This window comes from Rhinoraja longicauda, chromosome 4 (assembly GCF_053455715.1).
Source record: "Rhinoraja longicauda isolate Sanriku21f chromosome 4, sRhiLon1.1, whole genome shotgun sequence".
In the NCBI taxonomy this organism is placed as follows: Eukaryota; Metazoa; Chordata; class Chondrichthyes; order Rajiformes; family Arhynchobatidae; genus Rhinoraja; species Rhinoraja longicauda.
In genome coordinates this window covers 31,877,986-31,895,026 of record NC_135956.1, presented here as the reverse complement: position 1 = coordinate 31,895,026, position 17,041 = coordinate 31,877,986, and positions in this window count along the sequence as shown.

Sequence of the window (17,041 nt, the reverse complement as noted above, 5' to 3'; positions counted from 1 at the left end):
CTTTGCTGTAGCTGGGTCTAATTTAGTTCTGCAAGCCCAGGGTATTGGGTGTATTAGTGTGGTTGAGGCATGGCCAGTGGAGATTTGTAAGATCACAAGTCTACAATATTGCTTGGGAACGTCTGAACAGCAAATGAGTGAAAGAGCCGTGACAGGTGATATAATGGAGGTAGGAGAAGGTGCTCTAATTGATGAAACAATTGTGAGATCCAAAAGTTAACTGGATTTAAATATGACACACTTTCAGTTCAACGTCAGTCTCGGTCTGGGATGGAGCAATTTACTCATGAGTAGATTGAGATAGGTACTGAAAGTGATGGCCTTGGGCTTCACAATATTTAGTTGATGGAAAATGATGCTCATTCTGTGATTGGCTCCTGTCTCACCACTTCTGCTTCCCTCTTTTAGTGACTTTCTCCCCTCTGCACTCACAACCTCATGCAGGGTCTCCACCTGAAATGTTCACCATTCCTACCCCCCCCCCCCCTCCACTCCCACCCCCTCCCCACCCACCAATAGATGCTACTCGATCTGCTGAGTTCCTCTAGTTCCTCCAGATTCCTACATCTGCACTATCTTGCGTCTTCTGACAATTAGCGACTTTGAAAGCTTCAAGTGAGGTGGTAGTCATTTCTGCAGTCTTTTATAAATATATCCATTTCTTCTTTAAATTCCTCAAATGATCCAGTCTCTTTGTTTCCCTGGTGGAGAATTTCAGAGATTCACCATACTCTGTGAGCAGTTCCTGTGCACCACAGTTTTGACTATCCCCTTGTAACTATCTCTCCTTGTCCAAGACTATCCCTCATATCAACATCTGCTTCTATCATGCCCCCTCAGATTATTCTATATTTCAGCCAGATCTCATTTTATTTTTCTAAACTCCATAGAATACAAAAGTAACTTATTTAACCGTACATGAAAGAATAACACAACATAGGCCGTACCGGGTAAGGATAACAGGTTTGCTTTTCTAAAGAGCCCCAGTGAACCAGATTAGTTTTATAATAATCTGGTAGTTAAGTGACACCATTCCTGAAATTAGGTTTACATTCTGTTTTGCCTCACTAACTGATTTAAATTCTCTAGCTGCCACAGTGATTTTTGAACTTGTGTCTCCAATCTGCATTACCAGTAGTTTAATCAATATGGAATTATTCTCATTCCTGTGAGATGTGATTGAGAGACTTGGTATAAGTATGTGGGAATGTAGTGAAGCATATTAAATTTGCTTTTTATTGATAGTTTTTTGGTGGATGAGTGATAAGAGTTGTGATCGGCTGAGGTCAAAAAGGAGTTTGTAGAAAAATGCCTTTTAAAGATGTATTCCCTGCATTCCACACCCCCAGTGATGTAACTAGATTTCACTCTACTTTGCCTTTGACTCCTGTCTTTGGTTTTCAGTCTCTGTTGCCAAAGCTCTCTGAAGTGTCTGGAAAGTTTGAAGACTGGATATTAATGCATATTTATATCTGGATATTAATGCATTTCCAATCAAATAATTTGAGAAAAAATGTTGCAAAATCACTTTGTCTGATCCAAAAGATTTGTGTGAATAATTGTTACAGCACATCCTCTTGAGAGCTGCAGGATGGCTTTAGAAAATCCATCTCTGCTGTGTTAAACACTCATAGAATGTGGTTTAAATCCAAAATTAAGTACCTCTGAGGGCATGGTGATGATTTTCACCTATGGGTGACTGAAGGTCATGTAGCATCATCAGAAAAATAGTTCTGGGTGAGTGGGCAAAACCCTGAAAATGTTACCTTAATTCATAGACATCAGGTGCGGTGTTAAACCTATCTTGCCCTTTATTTCACAAAGTAATGCCTCTACACTGTAAGCTGCAGAGACATTTCGGTACTCGTGGCGGTTAACAGTCTGTTATCAGCTGTCATCTATACCCTTGAGACGTTTTGACTAGTCACTGTTTGCCGCAGTGGGTATATTCACTATCATTACAATGTGATGTGCGCACACATCCTTTTCTTTAAAGAGCTCAGAGCTGACGAAAGTTCATGGTTCAAAACGTATCCCATTACCTTGTCTGGCAATATATCACTGTTCAATGGAGGGTTCCCTCTGTAGCTGGCATTGTGCGGGTCAAGCAAATCCATCATGATTGTTGTTAAGTCATTATTAGCTGATTTTGTATTCCTGAAAGATATTTGTCAGGTCATAACTAGCTGATTGTGTGTACCTCACCGTGACCGGCAAATGAGATGGTCAGTGGTGCAGGCAAGGAGAAGTGATGGTGGTAAATGCGTTCTCTGTGGAAGCAGCATTGGTTGAATTGTGACAGTTACGGAGAATACATTTTGTCTCCGTCTAATAACAGGAACTGATGCAGAAGGGTGTATAACTGTGCATTTACCATTGCTATGTAAGAAAATGTGTGAGACAGTTAGTACATACAAAGATCCAACAAATGGAGAATTTAACAGATGCTTACTTTAGCCAAATAAAGGATGTTGGACAGAAGCTGCCTTTAATAAAAGTAAAGAAACATGAAGAAAAGCTTGATTTCATTTCTTATCTTGAGGTAGTATTTTGCGATGCCTCTTTTCCTCTATGGTTAACTTCTTACCGCTCCGGGTTTTGAGACTTTCACCTATATGTTAGATATAAGTGAAATATATAGGTGAAATATATCATACTGTCAGATCCAGGAGCCAATAAATTCATACAGATGAAGGATAAAAAGATGGAAGAAAAGGTTTCTCATCTACATTAACAATAATACTACATTTCATTTGATGACTTGTCCCTCTTCAATTTATAGGCTGGGTTAATTGTGACAGTGGTCAACATCACTATGATTCAACTCAGTGCTGCTGCCATATTGAAAAACAGAAGAGATTACTGTAAAATCAGATGGGTGCTGGCAACATTTTCTACTTTTTTATAACCAAAAGCTCATTTTGAACAGGCTCTTTAATTTGATTAACTCCACCAAGAACCGACAAAACCTAAACTACAGTACCTTTGTTTGAGCAGACAAATACTAGCTGAGGCAAGGACTCAAACACTTTTGGTGTATGTGTTATATTGAAAATTACAGAACTCTACATTATTACGTACTTTATAAAGGATTCCAATAGTTAAGGGTGATCATCTGGCCATTATTTAGAAAAGATGCTAAACCGATATTTATTTCAGGACAGTGAGAAGCGTGGAGGAGTGGAAGGTTGATGGGGTTGTTCATTTGAATTCTTTTTATGCCTTTTATATCTGTAAGCTGACCAAAATGAGGGGTGAATTGAAAAGTCGGTGCTCCAAGGTCTCGTGAAAAGAATATTGGAAATGTTCCCTGGTAATCGCAAGACCCTTAACAGCACTGATGTGCAGAGGGATCTTGGAGTCCAAGTTCATAGCTCACTGAAGGTGGAGCATAAGTAGATAGGGTGGTTAAAAAAGGTATGTGGTATGATTGTCTTCATTGCTAGTGCTAGGTATGTTGAGAATAAGAGTCAAGAAGTCATAATGCAGCTCTATAACCATATAACCATATAACAACTACAGCACGGAAACAGGCCCGTTCGGTCCTACCAGTCCACGCCGACCACTCTCTCTGACCTAGTCTCATTAACCTGCTCTCAGACCATAACCCTCTAATCCCCTCTTACCCATATACCTATCCAATTTACTCTTAAATAATAAAATCGAGCCTGCCTCCACCACTTCCACCGGAAGCCCATTCCATACAGCCACCACCCTCTGAGTAAAGAAGTTACCCCTCATGTTACCCCTAAACTTTTGTCCCTCAATTCTGAAGCTATGTCCCCTTGTTAGAATATTCCCCACTCTCAAAGGGAAAAGCCTACCCACGTCAACTCTGTCCGTCCCTCTTAAAATTTTAAAAACCTCTATCAAGTCCCCCCTCAACCTTCTACGCTCCAAAGAATAAAGACCCAACCTGTTCAACCTCTCTCTGTAGCTTAAGTGCTGAAACCCAGGCAACATTCTAGTAAATCTCCTCTGTACCCTCTCCATTTTGTCGACATCCTTCCTATAATTTGGCGACCAGAACTGCACACCATACTCGGCCTCACCAATGCCCTGTACAATTTTAACATTACATCCCAACTTCTACATTCGATGCTCTGATTTATAAAGGCAAGCATACCAAACGCCTTCTTCACCACCCTATCCACATGAGATTCCACCTTCAGGGAACAATGCACAGTTATTCCCAGATCCCTCTGTTCCACTGCATTCCTCAATTCCCTACCATTTACCCTGTACGTCCTATTTTGATTTGTCCTACCAAAATGCAGCACCTCACACTTATCAGCATTAAACTCCATCTGCCATCTTTCAGCCCACCCTTCCAAAAGGCCCAAATCTCTCTGTAGACTTTGAAACTCTACTTCATTATTAACTACACCACCTATCTTAGCATCATCTGCATATTTACTAATCCAATTTGCCACACCATCATCCAGATCATTAATGTAAATGACAAACAACAGTGGACCCAACACAGATCCTTGGGGTACTCCACTAGACACTGGCCTCCAACCTGACATACAATTGTCAACCATTACCCTCTGGTATCTCCCATTCAGCCATTGTTGAATCCATCTTGCAACCTCACTATTAATACCCAACGATTTAACCTTCTTAATCAACCTTAGGACTTTGGTTAGTCTGCATTTTGAGTATTTGGTTACAGGAAAGCTGGGGAGGTTTTGTAGTGGGTACAGAAGAGGTTTACCAGAGTATTACCTGGATAAGAGGGTTTCAGCTACAGGAAGAGGTTGGATGGACTTAGATTGTTTTCTCTGGAATGACAGAGGTTGAGGGGAGGCTTGATAGAAGTATATAAAATTATGGGAGGCATAGATATGGTAGACAGTCAGAACCTTTTTCCATGGGTGAAAATGTCTAACACTAGAGGGCATAGCTATGTGAGAGGGGAAAGCTTATTGGACGTGCAGGGCAAGTGTTTTACACGTTGGATGGTGGAGACCTGGAACACATTGCCAGGGGTGGTGATGGAGGCAGATATAGATAGTGGTGTTTAAGATGCTTTTAGATAGGCATATAGAAGTGCAGGGAATACAGGGATATGGATCATGTACAGGCAGATGGGATCAGTTTAAGTTGACATCATGTTCGGCACAAACATTGTGGGCTGAAGAGCCCATTCTTTTGTTGCACTGTTCTATGTATGTAATCAAGAATTTTGGAGGTCAATGTAGGATTGAGAGAGATAGTGGGGAGAGATCGCAAGCTGATGAGAAGCAAAATCTGATTGTGGGAGTGAGATATATTAGGCCAGGTTGGCTTCAGGTTATGGGGATGGGTCACATCTCCGAGGCCATAGATGATGCTGAATTCACTCTCTCTTGGTAAATCTGATAGTTCTCATTAACAATGTATCTTCTTAATTCAGAAGGTGTTAAATCTCAATCACCGATTAAAATCTGAGCCACTCTGCCATATTTAAATAATAAAATAATTACTGACCCACTCATCATTGTGGATCAGCAAGTTTAACCTTGGACACACGTTGGTTTGATTAGAAATTGATGCATCTGTGGATGATCAGGGTTGTATTCCATCTTTTAACGTCAACCTACAGCCTCCTGCTCCCCACTACCTCACATTGTACCTGTCATCCAGGGCACATGCATCTTTTCCTGGATTTATTATTTAGGCAATAAATCAATAGATAATCAGATGCATGATCTTAAAAGATTAATTTATGAGAAAATTGCTTCTGCTTAGTTTATGTTCCTTCCAGTTAGAAGGTAGATTGGTGAAATAAATAGTGTTTACAAAGGCTTAAAGAATTTGCCTGGGTAAATACAGAAAAAAAAAACTTTCTTTGCTGGAATCAATATCCTGGAAATCCCTAACTGACAAGATTCTGATAGAATTAGGATCTCACAAAGAGCAGCAATTCGAGGTGCAGTCCCCCCCAGTCCAAGGAGCAAGGGTGACCAAGCACTGCCCTGAGAACAATATTTTAAGTTATTCTCCAAACTGTTAGGATGCAATATCATTGAAAATAGTTATCTAAATCAATAGGTTTTTTAAATAGACTTTCTCATTGGGCAGATTACAATAGCAGCACAATGACCAGACCTTTTAAGTTAAGAAACGTTTACCTCTAAGCAGAGATGCTAATTTTCCATAATCTTTGTGTGGGTGTAAGAGGGAAAGACTGGGTTAGTCAGTTTCCCACAGCCAGGTTAGGCCAAATGGCGCAGGGCATAACTGCCCTGAGCTGTAACAGATGTCTCTTAATGTTCATGTGGTTGCAAGAGGAAAATCTGTCAATTTCTAATTCCTATCCAGAGACTCCTGCTGGAGAGATGTGTACAAATATCAGGTGAGGACAGGATTAGGTTTGACTATAATGTCCTAAAAGATCAAATCACCCGCCAAGATTGATTGTCCGGGCAAATAAAGAAATGGCAGCTTGGATGAGATGCCAAAGGATCGCTATTGTAGAACTGTTCGGTGCAAGTGCTCCATTAGGGTCACTTGTTCGGTCAGGACCAGAGTCAGTCACTTGTTAGGGCATGTTCGGTGCCAGTGCTCAATTAGGGTCAAAAGTAATTACAGGAAGGACACAGGGAGGGGATTGAGCTAGAGGAAGAATTGGAAGAGTGGGAATCTGCTGACAGTTGTCAAGGAATATTCAGGACAACATTGTCCAAAACAGGACATTTTCTGGTGATGGTTGTCAGAAACCTACAGCACTTAAATGGGCTCTGGTATTACAAAGAATAGCACTCGCTGTTTTCACTGCCATGTCAAGAACACTGAAGTCAAAAACAGACATGATTTCATGGCTTAATGGTTCTCACAGTAATATCAACGTGGTCTGCAGTGAGGATAACCTAGTTGAGCAGCCTTGGCTCAAATGATTCAATTAGGCTGGCTGTCCCTATTTGTCACAGCTCAACTCATTTTAAAATTACCTTGTAGAAGCAATACGTGCTTCAACATGAAACATAAGAATGCACATGTATTATAGAAGAGACCTTAAAAATGAAACAGAAATGCAGGTACAATATTTTATTTGCAACCTCAAATTTTATCTCCAAATGTGAAACTAAACTGATTCAATGAATGAGAGGATTTGTATTTGCATGAAACTCGCTACAAGAGATATACAAAAAAATCAATTTCATGAACCTAAAGGGGTAGATCTTGAAACTCAGTGTTGTCACAAAACTCAAAATAACTTAGAAACAATTTAGATAAAATCAGACCATGAAATGCATCGTAGAAAATGTACATAGGATTTTTAAGCTTAAAATTGAATGAGCTCTTTTATAATACTGAGAATTATCCTTGAGCAATTGCATAGCAAATTATAATCTGAAAGTTAATTCAAAAACATGACCAAAATTTGTGTAAACCAGAAGTAAGGTTTTGTGAACAGGAAGTGTGTACTACTGGCAAGTTGTTTAATCTATATAAATCTGTTTTGGGGATAGGTCAACAAATATGAGACTAAGAAAGCATTTGAAGGTAAAACCAACTAATAGTTGTTAAGAGTTAGAGTACACCATGGGATCTGTGCTGTTGTAATTTTTTTAAGACTATTTTTCAGTAGTATTAGATGCTCTTCCATTACAGATACAACATTAAACTGACATATTACTAAAAGTGACAACACATAGATGCACTCAGCTCCCCAGTTCATGAATTGCCCTAAAAGTTTGCATGTTGTGTCTCTAAAGGTTATGGTTTATGCTACAACCCAAGAGGACTGAAAAGGGGTTAGCGTTTGTCTTGAAGGCCAATATATAAAATTGCAAAGATATACTCGAACGTAAAACCCACCCCTGCCTGGGTGGCTGAATGCCTAAGGCAAATATCAGTTAGGCCACATGGAAATTCAGCTGTCAATGTGCATGAGTGCTTGTGTGGTCATTACATTGATTGGTTGTACTTGAATATTTGGAATGGGTGAGACGGAATAAAGGTAGAACTAATTTAAGTAAATCAGTGCGTTTGCCCTCACCACATATTAATTCAATTTTCATCTTTGCATCAATTTTCTAACATTCAATATAACTAGAAAATGCTCTGTTTAAGAATAAAACATTGAACATAAATAGGCCTCTTACATCTTTCCAGGCATTTTCATGAGAAACCTGATTAATTTATTTAATAGGATGAGAGGTAAATTTGACTTTGGCAAGAGAGCAGCGTTTGAAAAAATTGAACGAGGTGTAAATGGGAGTAGCCATTTTGCCACGTGACTATTTATGTTTCCACCATAACCATATTTCACCACCCGCCAAATATGTCTTCATTGATTTATTGATGTGGTCTAAAAATGAACATATATTTAATACCTATACTGAACACATATTTTGCTGTTTTGATAAGATTCAGATTCATCGGGGTATGTGTACCGCTTTACATCCTGAAGTCGCTCACAATCTCCTTTGTTTTGCAGACAACCTTTCCCTCAATGTCAGCTAGACAATGTCGACTTCAGGAAGAAAAGCAGTGCACGTACCCCTGCGATACAATGCGGTACATTGGCGGCGTTGAAGCAGAAATGGTTGAAAGCTTCAAGTTTCTAGGAGTAAATATCACCAGCAGCTTGGCCTGAACCAGCCACATCAAAGAAAGCCACAAGGCCAAGAAAGTATAATGCCTCTACTTTCTTAGAAGGCTTAGGAAATTTGGCATGTCCCCAACAACTCTCACCAACTTCAACAGATGCGCCGTAGAAAGCATTTCATCGGGAAGCATCACAGCATGGTTTGGGAATAGCTCCATCCAAGACGCCAAGAAATTACAGAGAATTGCGGACACAGCCCAGACCATCATGCAAACCAACCTCCCATTGAATCCATCTACACTTTGCGCTGCCTCGCATGGCCACCAACATAATCAAGGATGAGTCTCACCCCGGCCACTCCTCCTTCTCCTCTCTCCCATCAGGCAAGAGGTACAGAATTTTGAAAACGCATACCTCCAGATTCAGGAACAGTTTCTTCCCAGCTATCATCAGGCAACTGAACCATCCTACCACCAACTCTAGAGTACTCCCGATCGACCATCTATCTCAATAAACTTTCTTTAATTGGACTTTACTGGACTTTATCTTGCATTAAACATTATTCCCTTTATCCTGGATCTGTACACGGTGGACAGCTTGATTGTAATCATGTATAGTCTTTCCGTATTCTGGACAACACTATACCGATACACTTGATAATAAACTAAACTAAACTAAACACTAAAATAAACAGCATAATAAAACTTGCATTTCTGAAGTCAACTATTTGTTGACTTAAGACAGGAGAAGCCAAGTGACCACGTAACAGTTTTTATTGGTGGGTCGGTGGTGGAGAGAGTTATAATTCCTGGGCGTTAACATCTCAGATGACCTGTCCTAGGCCCAGCACATGTAATCATGAAGAAGGTTCAGTAGAAGGCCAGTGCCTTCTACATTCTTAGAAGAGATTTATTATATCTCCAAATACTCTAACAAATTTCGACAGATTTATGGTAGAAGGTATCGTGACCGGTTGCATTATGGCCTGGTAAGGCAACTCCAAGAGGCTGCAGTGAATGGTGAACTCAGCCCAATCCATCACAGCACAGTCCACACCTTCATCGACAACATCTACATGAGATGCTGCCTCAAGTTGACAGCATCTTTTACCATACCTCTTCTCACATCTACCATTGGACAGGAGGTGAAGTACTACACTACCAGGTTTAGAAACAGATAATTTCCTTCATCCCTCAGATTCTTGAACCAGTCTGCACAACCCTAATCATACTTCAACAATGGAACACAATGGTCCTCTTGTACTACTTATGTCTTTGCACTAATGTCTTGTTTATGTGCACAGCCTTTTTCCTTTTAGAAATTTGACGTTTAATTTAGTTTTCGCATATAGACACAAAGTGCTGGAGTAACTCAGTGGGACAGGCAGCATATCTGGAGAGAAGGAATGGGTGATGTTTCTGGTCGAGACTCTTCTTCAGACTCTCCAGAGATGCTGCCTACCCCGCTGAGTTACTCCAGCATTTTGTGTCTATCTTCGATTTAAACCAGCATCTGCAGTTCCTTCCTACACATTAGTTTTTGTGTGAATTGATATGCCTCTGATGCTGCTGCGGGCATGTGTTTTCATTGAACCAGTGCTCACTGTAGTTGTGCAAGCCAACAAAATTCAACTAGAACCTGATCTTTCATTTTCATTGGTAGGACCCTGAGTGATTTTGAACATTCTACCTGGATCATGAAGAATTAATTCCAATAGATGAAATGGTCTATATCTTTCTATCTTACAAATATACAGTTCTAAATGGCAATGCTTCTCAGTTTATACAATGGTTCATTAATTTCTATGTGTTCTAGAGAGGCTCTTTGTAGAATTTGAGTGCATTCATTTTGGAAAGATGGTGAACAAGTGATTGGCATTGCAATGGAATGCACCATTCAACCAAATCTAAATTGTCAATAAAAGCAATGCTTTGGAAGGCCCAAGAAATCCATGTGCTCTTTCTCAGGGATTCAGGGACCAAGAAAGCAACTGACCTTCCATCAGGCAATTAAATAGCATGTTATCGCAAAGCCCACTTCCCTTGAATAATGAAAAAAATTGATAATTAAATAGTTATGACCACTGCTTCATATCCTCCAGAAAGCAAGCAACTTACTTCCTTCGCCTGGTCGAACCTTCTATGGAAAGGTAATTTTGGATTTGGTGTTTATGAATGTAATGAACCGGATTTCATTAGGGAGCTTAAGGTAAAGGAATTCCTGGGGGATACTGACCATAATATGATAAAATTCAATCTGCAGTTGGAGGGGGAAAATATGAAATCAGATGTATTGGTATTACTGTTGAGTAAAGGTAACTACAGAGGCATGAGGGAGGAGATGGCTAAAGTTGATTGGAAAAGGATCCTAGCAGGAATGACGATGGAGCAGCAATGGCAGGAGTTTCTGGGAATAATTCAGAAGACACAGGATCTTTTCATCCCAAAGAGGAAGAAGGATTCTTAGGGGAAAATGAGGCAATCGTGGCTGACAAAGAAGTCAAAGACACCATAAAGGTAAAAGAGAAGACATATAATATTGCACAGATTAGCAGTAAGATAGAGGATTGGGAAGCTTTTAAAAACCAACAGAAGGCAACTAAAAAGGCAATAAGGGGAGAAAAGTTGAAATATGATGGTAAGCTAACCAATAACATAAAAGAGAATACCAAAAGTTTCTTCACATATGTAAAGAGTAAACAAAAGACAAAAGTGGACATTGGACTGCTGGGAAATGTTGGAGAGTAGTAATGGGGAATAAAGAAATTGTGGACAAATTGAATACATATTTTGCGTCATCTTCACAGCAGAAGACACCAGTAACATGCCAGAAATTTAAGAGTGAAAGGCGGCAGAAATTAGTGGAGTTGTTATTAATAAAGAGAGGAGCTTGGGAAGCTTAAAGGTCTGAAGATGGATAACTCACCTGGACCACATGGACTACACCAGAGGGTTCTGAAAGAAGTAGCTGTTGAGATTGTGGAGGTATTAGTAATGATCTTTCAAGAATCATTAGAGTGAGGAGTGGTCCCAAAGGACTGGAAATTGCAAATGTTTCTCCACTGTTCAAGAAGGGAGTGAGGCAAAAGATGGGAATCCATAGGCCAGTTAGCCTTCAGTGGCTCGTAAGATATCAGAGTTCATTATTAAGGATGAGGTTTCTGAGTACTTAGAAGCATATGATAAAATATGCTGATGTCGGCATGGTTTAGTGAAGGGGAAATCTTGCCTGACAAATCTATTGGAATTCTCTGAGGAAGTAAATAGCAGGAATGACAAAGGTAAGTCACTGGATGTTGTTTACCAGGATTTTCAGAAGACCTTTGATAAGGTGCTGCACATGAGGCTGTGAAAGAAAAAGCACATGGTATTAGAGGGAAGATAGTAGCACGGAGAGGAGATTGGCTGAATGGCAGAAGGCAAAGAATGGGAATAAAGGAGGGTTTCTCTGGTTAAATTTGATTTATTCACAATTTTTTCTTGTTATGACAAAAGCTCTGAAAAGTTAACTAGTAAAACTAGCAGTTTTCTAAATCTCAAACATAATTGACATTGACAACATTCTGAAGCTGTCTAATATTTTGAAATTGTTGTCAGCATTAATGATCCTGCACATACACATGAGAAATTTGCTGGAATATAAAATTTAGTTGCCGAGGTGAGTGACTATATTTGATGAACTTACAGCATTGCAAAGAACCCCCAAGCCACTCTGCAGTGTTTTGGTATAAGAGCCAGAATCCTTACATTACAAGAATGCCTTCTGCTGCTTCACATCTTATTTTAATTTGCTGCACTGTCCAGCTGGACCTGTTAAATCAAAGGCAGCCAGATAAGGAATTGACTTGGGCCATGGTCTCAAGTCTATTGGGGATGAGACTGTATGCTGAGCTAACAAACCTTACTCCACTTTAATAGTAAACATAGAGCCATCAGTGAGAATTATAATGCTATTTGTTGCAAAATAACTGTTTATGCATTTCAAGGTACAGTAATCAAAAATTAACTATGAAAAGAACCTAAAACAATTGGGGGAAATCACAGACACTGTTGCGACACTTTTTATTAATCATTTTATTAAAAAGGTATAATACTACAAGTTTTCTTGGAGGTGGTCCCAAATTTCTATTTCTAATTTTGGCACTAGACTGGTGGAATATTTTCTTATGACTTTATTAAGGCATTCCGTTGATCTTCTGCCAAAATATTGGCTTTCTCTTTGGAGAATTTCTGAGGAAATTTCCAGATATTTTTTAGCAAATTCACATTTGCTAAAAATAAAAGCTATGCTGAAAATGTCTGATGAGGGGTTACAATTCAAACATGAATTGATTCTCTTTCAGGTTCTTATGGTCACATTGGGAAGATTCCTCCTGTACTGTCTGGGATAAGAATTGATAGAAATTAAACGGTAGCGTGAATTGCGCATCTTTCTATCAAATTAAGTGGAAGATAAATCGGGTCTGGTGAAGACTAAAGAGCAGGCCATATCGCCCACAATGTTCGTGCTGAACACGATGCCTACACATAATCCATATCCTTCCATTTCCTGCATATCCTTATGCCTATCCAAAAGTATTTTAAATGCCACAATCATATCTGCCTCAGCCACATCAGGTTCCAGGCACTCACCACCCTCTGTGTAAAAAAAACTTGCTCTGTAGACTTGCTCTGGGCTCTAATATTTGATTTTTCCATTCTGGGGTAAAAGGGTTTCTGTAGGGACATAGGGATTGGCCAGGTAATAGAACCCTCGGATTGGATTACGGTCACGGGGTAAGGAAGCGCGGGGTATTTAAATGCTTGGCGCCAAACCAGATTAGAGATTGGATTAGTAAGTGAAGTAGTGTTTGTCCAGGAAGAAGTCTGTCGCGTTTGTTACGGGTTTGATACTAATAAAGGATTCAGATAAAACCACTCGTCTGGACTCACTACATTGGTGACCTCGAACGTAGGAAGAAAGCAGCAGCATGTCGCAGGCAGGAGCGAGCGCGGGCGAAATCCATCTACCGCCATTCTGGGCCCATCAGCCGCACCTGTGGTTTGTGCAGGCAGAGTCACAGTTCCATCTCAAGAAGGTGGAGGAAGACCAGGAGAAGTACCATCATGTGGTGAGCTGTCTGCAGGCGGAGGTGGCTGCGCGGGTCAGCCGATACCTGACCAGTCCACCCCAAACGGAGCAGTACGTGGGGCTTAAGAAGCTCCTGCTGCGGACCTTCGGCTGGGCCCAGAGCCAGCGGGCTCTGAAGCTCCTCCATTTGCCAGACCTGGGGCAGCGGCTGCCGTCGGAGCTGATGTCCGAGATGCTGGCTTTGGCGGGCGACCATCAGCCATGTATGATGTTTGAGGCGGCCTTCCGGGAGAAGCTACCTGGGGACGTCAGGTTGGTGTTGGCGGACGTCCCTTTTGAAGAGCCGGTAGCGTTCGCCGAGAAGGCAGACACGCTTGTGAGGGAACGCAACGCCCGAGACGGCTCCGTTAACCGGGTCTCGAGGCCCAGCGGCAGTCGGGGGTGCGGCCGGGAGAGCGATGCATCGGCCGCTATTGCGCAGCCGGCCCGCCAAGAGAGGGCGGCGGCGCCTGTTCATTGGCAGCGGGCTCGACCAACAGAGCCGGATAGGCGTCGCTGGTGCTCTTTCCATCGGCGGTGGGGCAGCGAGGCACGAAGCTGTAGATCCCCATGTTCGTTTCCGGGAAGCGCCGGGGCCGATCGACTGTAGAGGCAGTCTCGGTTGGCCGTAACCACCGCCTCTACGCTACGGATCAGACTACCGGAATCGTTTTCCTGGTGGATACGGGAGCGGTCGTAAGTATTGTGCCCCCCTATGACTGTGAAGTTCGAGTGGGGGAAAAGGGCCCGCCCCTAATTGCAGTGAATGGTAGCACCATCCGTACGTACGGTAAAAGGACCATGTCCTTGTCCTTCGAGTCCAGGACTTACCATTGGGAATTCATCGTTGCGGATGTGGGCCAGGCCATATTGGGGGCAGATTTCCTATGGGCGTTTTCCTTGGTCGCAGACGTCCGAGGGAGGGGCCTACAACCCTTGGCTGATGTACGGCCTCGGGATACTGGGCCAGAGGCTTCTACAAGCGCCGCCCCACCCAGCCTAGTCATCCAGTCCATTACCACGGCTCCCGGTCAGTTCGATGCGGTCCTGGCCGACTTCCCGCAGCTCCTCGTCCAGCGTTTTGATTCACCTTCGGAGAAGCACGGGGTCGTCCATTTCATTCCAACCGAAGGGCCGCCGGTTTTTGCCCGGGCACGGCGCCTTCCACCCGACAAGCTGGCCAGGGCGCGAGAGGAGTTCCTAAACTTGGAGAGGTTGGGAATCATTCGGCCTTCAAGTAGTCCGTGGGCATCCCCTTTGCACATGGTTTCCAAAGCATCTGGGGGGTGGAGACCATGTGGTGACTTCCGTCGACTCAACGCGGCAACACGGCCGGACCGCTACCCGATTCCACACATTCAGGACTTTTCAGCTAGCCTGGAGGGGGCTACAATATTTTCAAAAATTGATTTGGTGCGGGGATACCATCAGATCCCGGTCCACCCGCCGGATATTCCGAAAACAGCGACCATCACCCCGTTCGGACTGTTTGAGTGGTTGCGAATGCCTTTCGGCCTTAAAAATGCAGCTCAGGCATTCCAGCGTCTGATGGACCGGGTGGGGCGAGGGTTGCCGTTCGTCTTTATTTATCTAGACGATATTTTGATTGCCAGCCGTTCGGTCCAGGAGCACTTGGTCCACCTCCGCACGGTGTTCCAGAGGCTGCAAGACCATGGCCTGATTCTCCATCCGGACAAGTGCCAATTCGGCCTGTCCACGGTGGATTTTTTGGGTCATCGGGTTACTCCGGCCGGTGCCACTCCCTTACCAGCTAAGGTGGACGCGGTCCGCTCTTTCCCCCGCCCGACTACCATCAAGGGCTTGCAGGAATTTGTGGGCATGGTCAATTTTTATCATCGGTTCGTGCCGGCAGCAGCTCGGGTTATGCGTCCCCTTTTTCAGTGTCTCGCAGGTAACCCCGCGGAGTTGGTATGGTCCGTAGCTGCGGAGACGGCTTTTGTTGCGGTCAAACAGGCCCTCGCCAATGCCACCATGCTGGTGCACCCGCGCTCCTCCGCCCCCACAGCTCTGACGGTGGACGCCTCAGACGTGGCAGTGGGTGGGGTTTTGGAGCAGCAGGTTGACGGTGAATGGCAGCCTCTTGCGTTTTTCAGCAGGCAGCTCTCTCGAGCGGAGCTCAAGTACAGTGCGTTCGATAGGGAGCTCCTGGCCCTTTATTTAGCAGTCCGGCACTTCCGCTACTTTTTAGAAGGCCGTTCTTTCGTGGCCTACACGGATCACAAACCTTTGACATTCGCTTTTGCTAAGGTTTCTGATCCGTGGTCGGCTCGCCAGCAGCGGCACCTAACCCTCATTTCGGAGTTCACGACCGATGTCCGTCATATTGCGGGTAGGCTGAATGCCGTTGCTGATGCCCTGTCCCGGCCGGCCATTCCCTCCGTAGCCGTGGTTGGTGACCATGTGGATTTCCAGGAGCTAGCGGAGGCTCAGCGCCTGGAAGGAACTGCTGCGGTGTACGCCTCCACAACCTCGGGACTGCGTTTAGAACAGGTGGCGTGTGGCCCCACAGGTATCAAGTTGTGGTGCGACGGTACTCTCCCACGCCCTCGCCCGGTGGTGCCGGCCGCTCTGCGGCGTAAGGTTTTTGAGGCCATTCATGGCCTGGCACATCCGTCCATCAGGGCGACTTCAGCCATGGTGGCCGACCGGTTTGTCTGGCATGGCCTGCGGAAGCAGGTGGCAGCCTGGGCACGTGCCTGCATTCCGTGCCAGACCTCCAAAGTCCATCGTCATGTCCAGCCCCCGCACCAGACATTTGAGGTTCCCCCCGCCCGTTTTTTCCACATCCATGTGGATTTGGTGGGTCCATTGCCCTATTCTAGGGGTTACACTCATCTACTGACGGTGGTCGATCGGTTCACTCGTTGGCCGGAGGCGCTCCCGTTGTCGGACACCTCGGCGGCCTCCTGTGCACGGGCCCTGGCGTTGCATTGGGTGGCTCGTTTCGGGGTCCCGGCTATCATTACTACAGATCGGGGAGCCCAGTTCACCTCGTGTCTCTGGGCCGCGCTGGCGCAGCTGTATGGTGCTCGATTACAGCAGACCACCGCCTATCATCCCCAAGCCAACGGGATGGTTGAGCGTTTCCATCGGCAGCTGAAGGCGTCCCTCTGTGCTCGCCTGACTGGCTACGATTGGGCTGACCAGCTGCCTTGGGTCCTCCTCGGCATCCGTACGGCCCCGCGGGCGGAACTGGGCACATCTTCGGCCGAGCTCGTCTACGGTTCGCCCCTGCGGGTGCCGGGCGATATTCTCCCTTCCACTCCCGCCTTGCCGCCATCCGTCACGTCAGTCTTGGGCTCCCTCCGGGAACGGGTGGGTTCTCTGGCTCCAGTCCCCACCTCTAGTCACGGAAGCACAGCAGTTCACGTT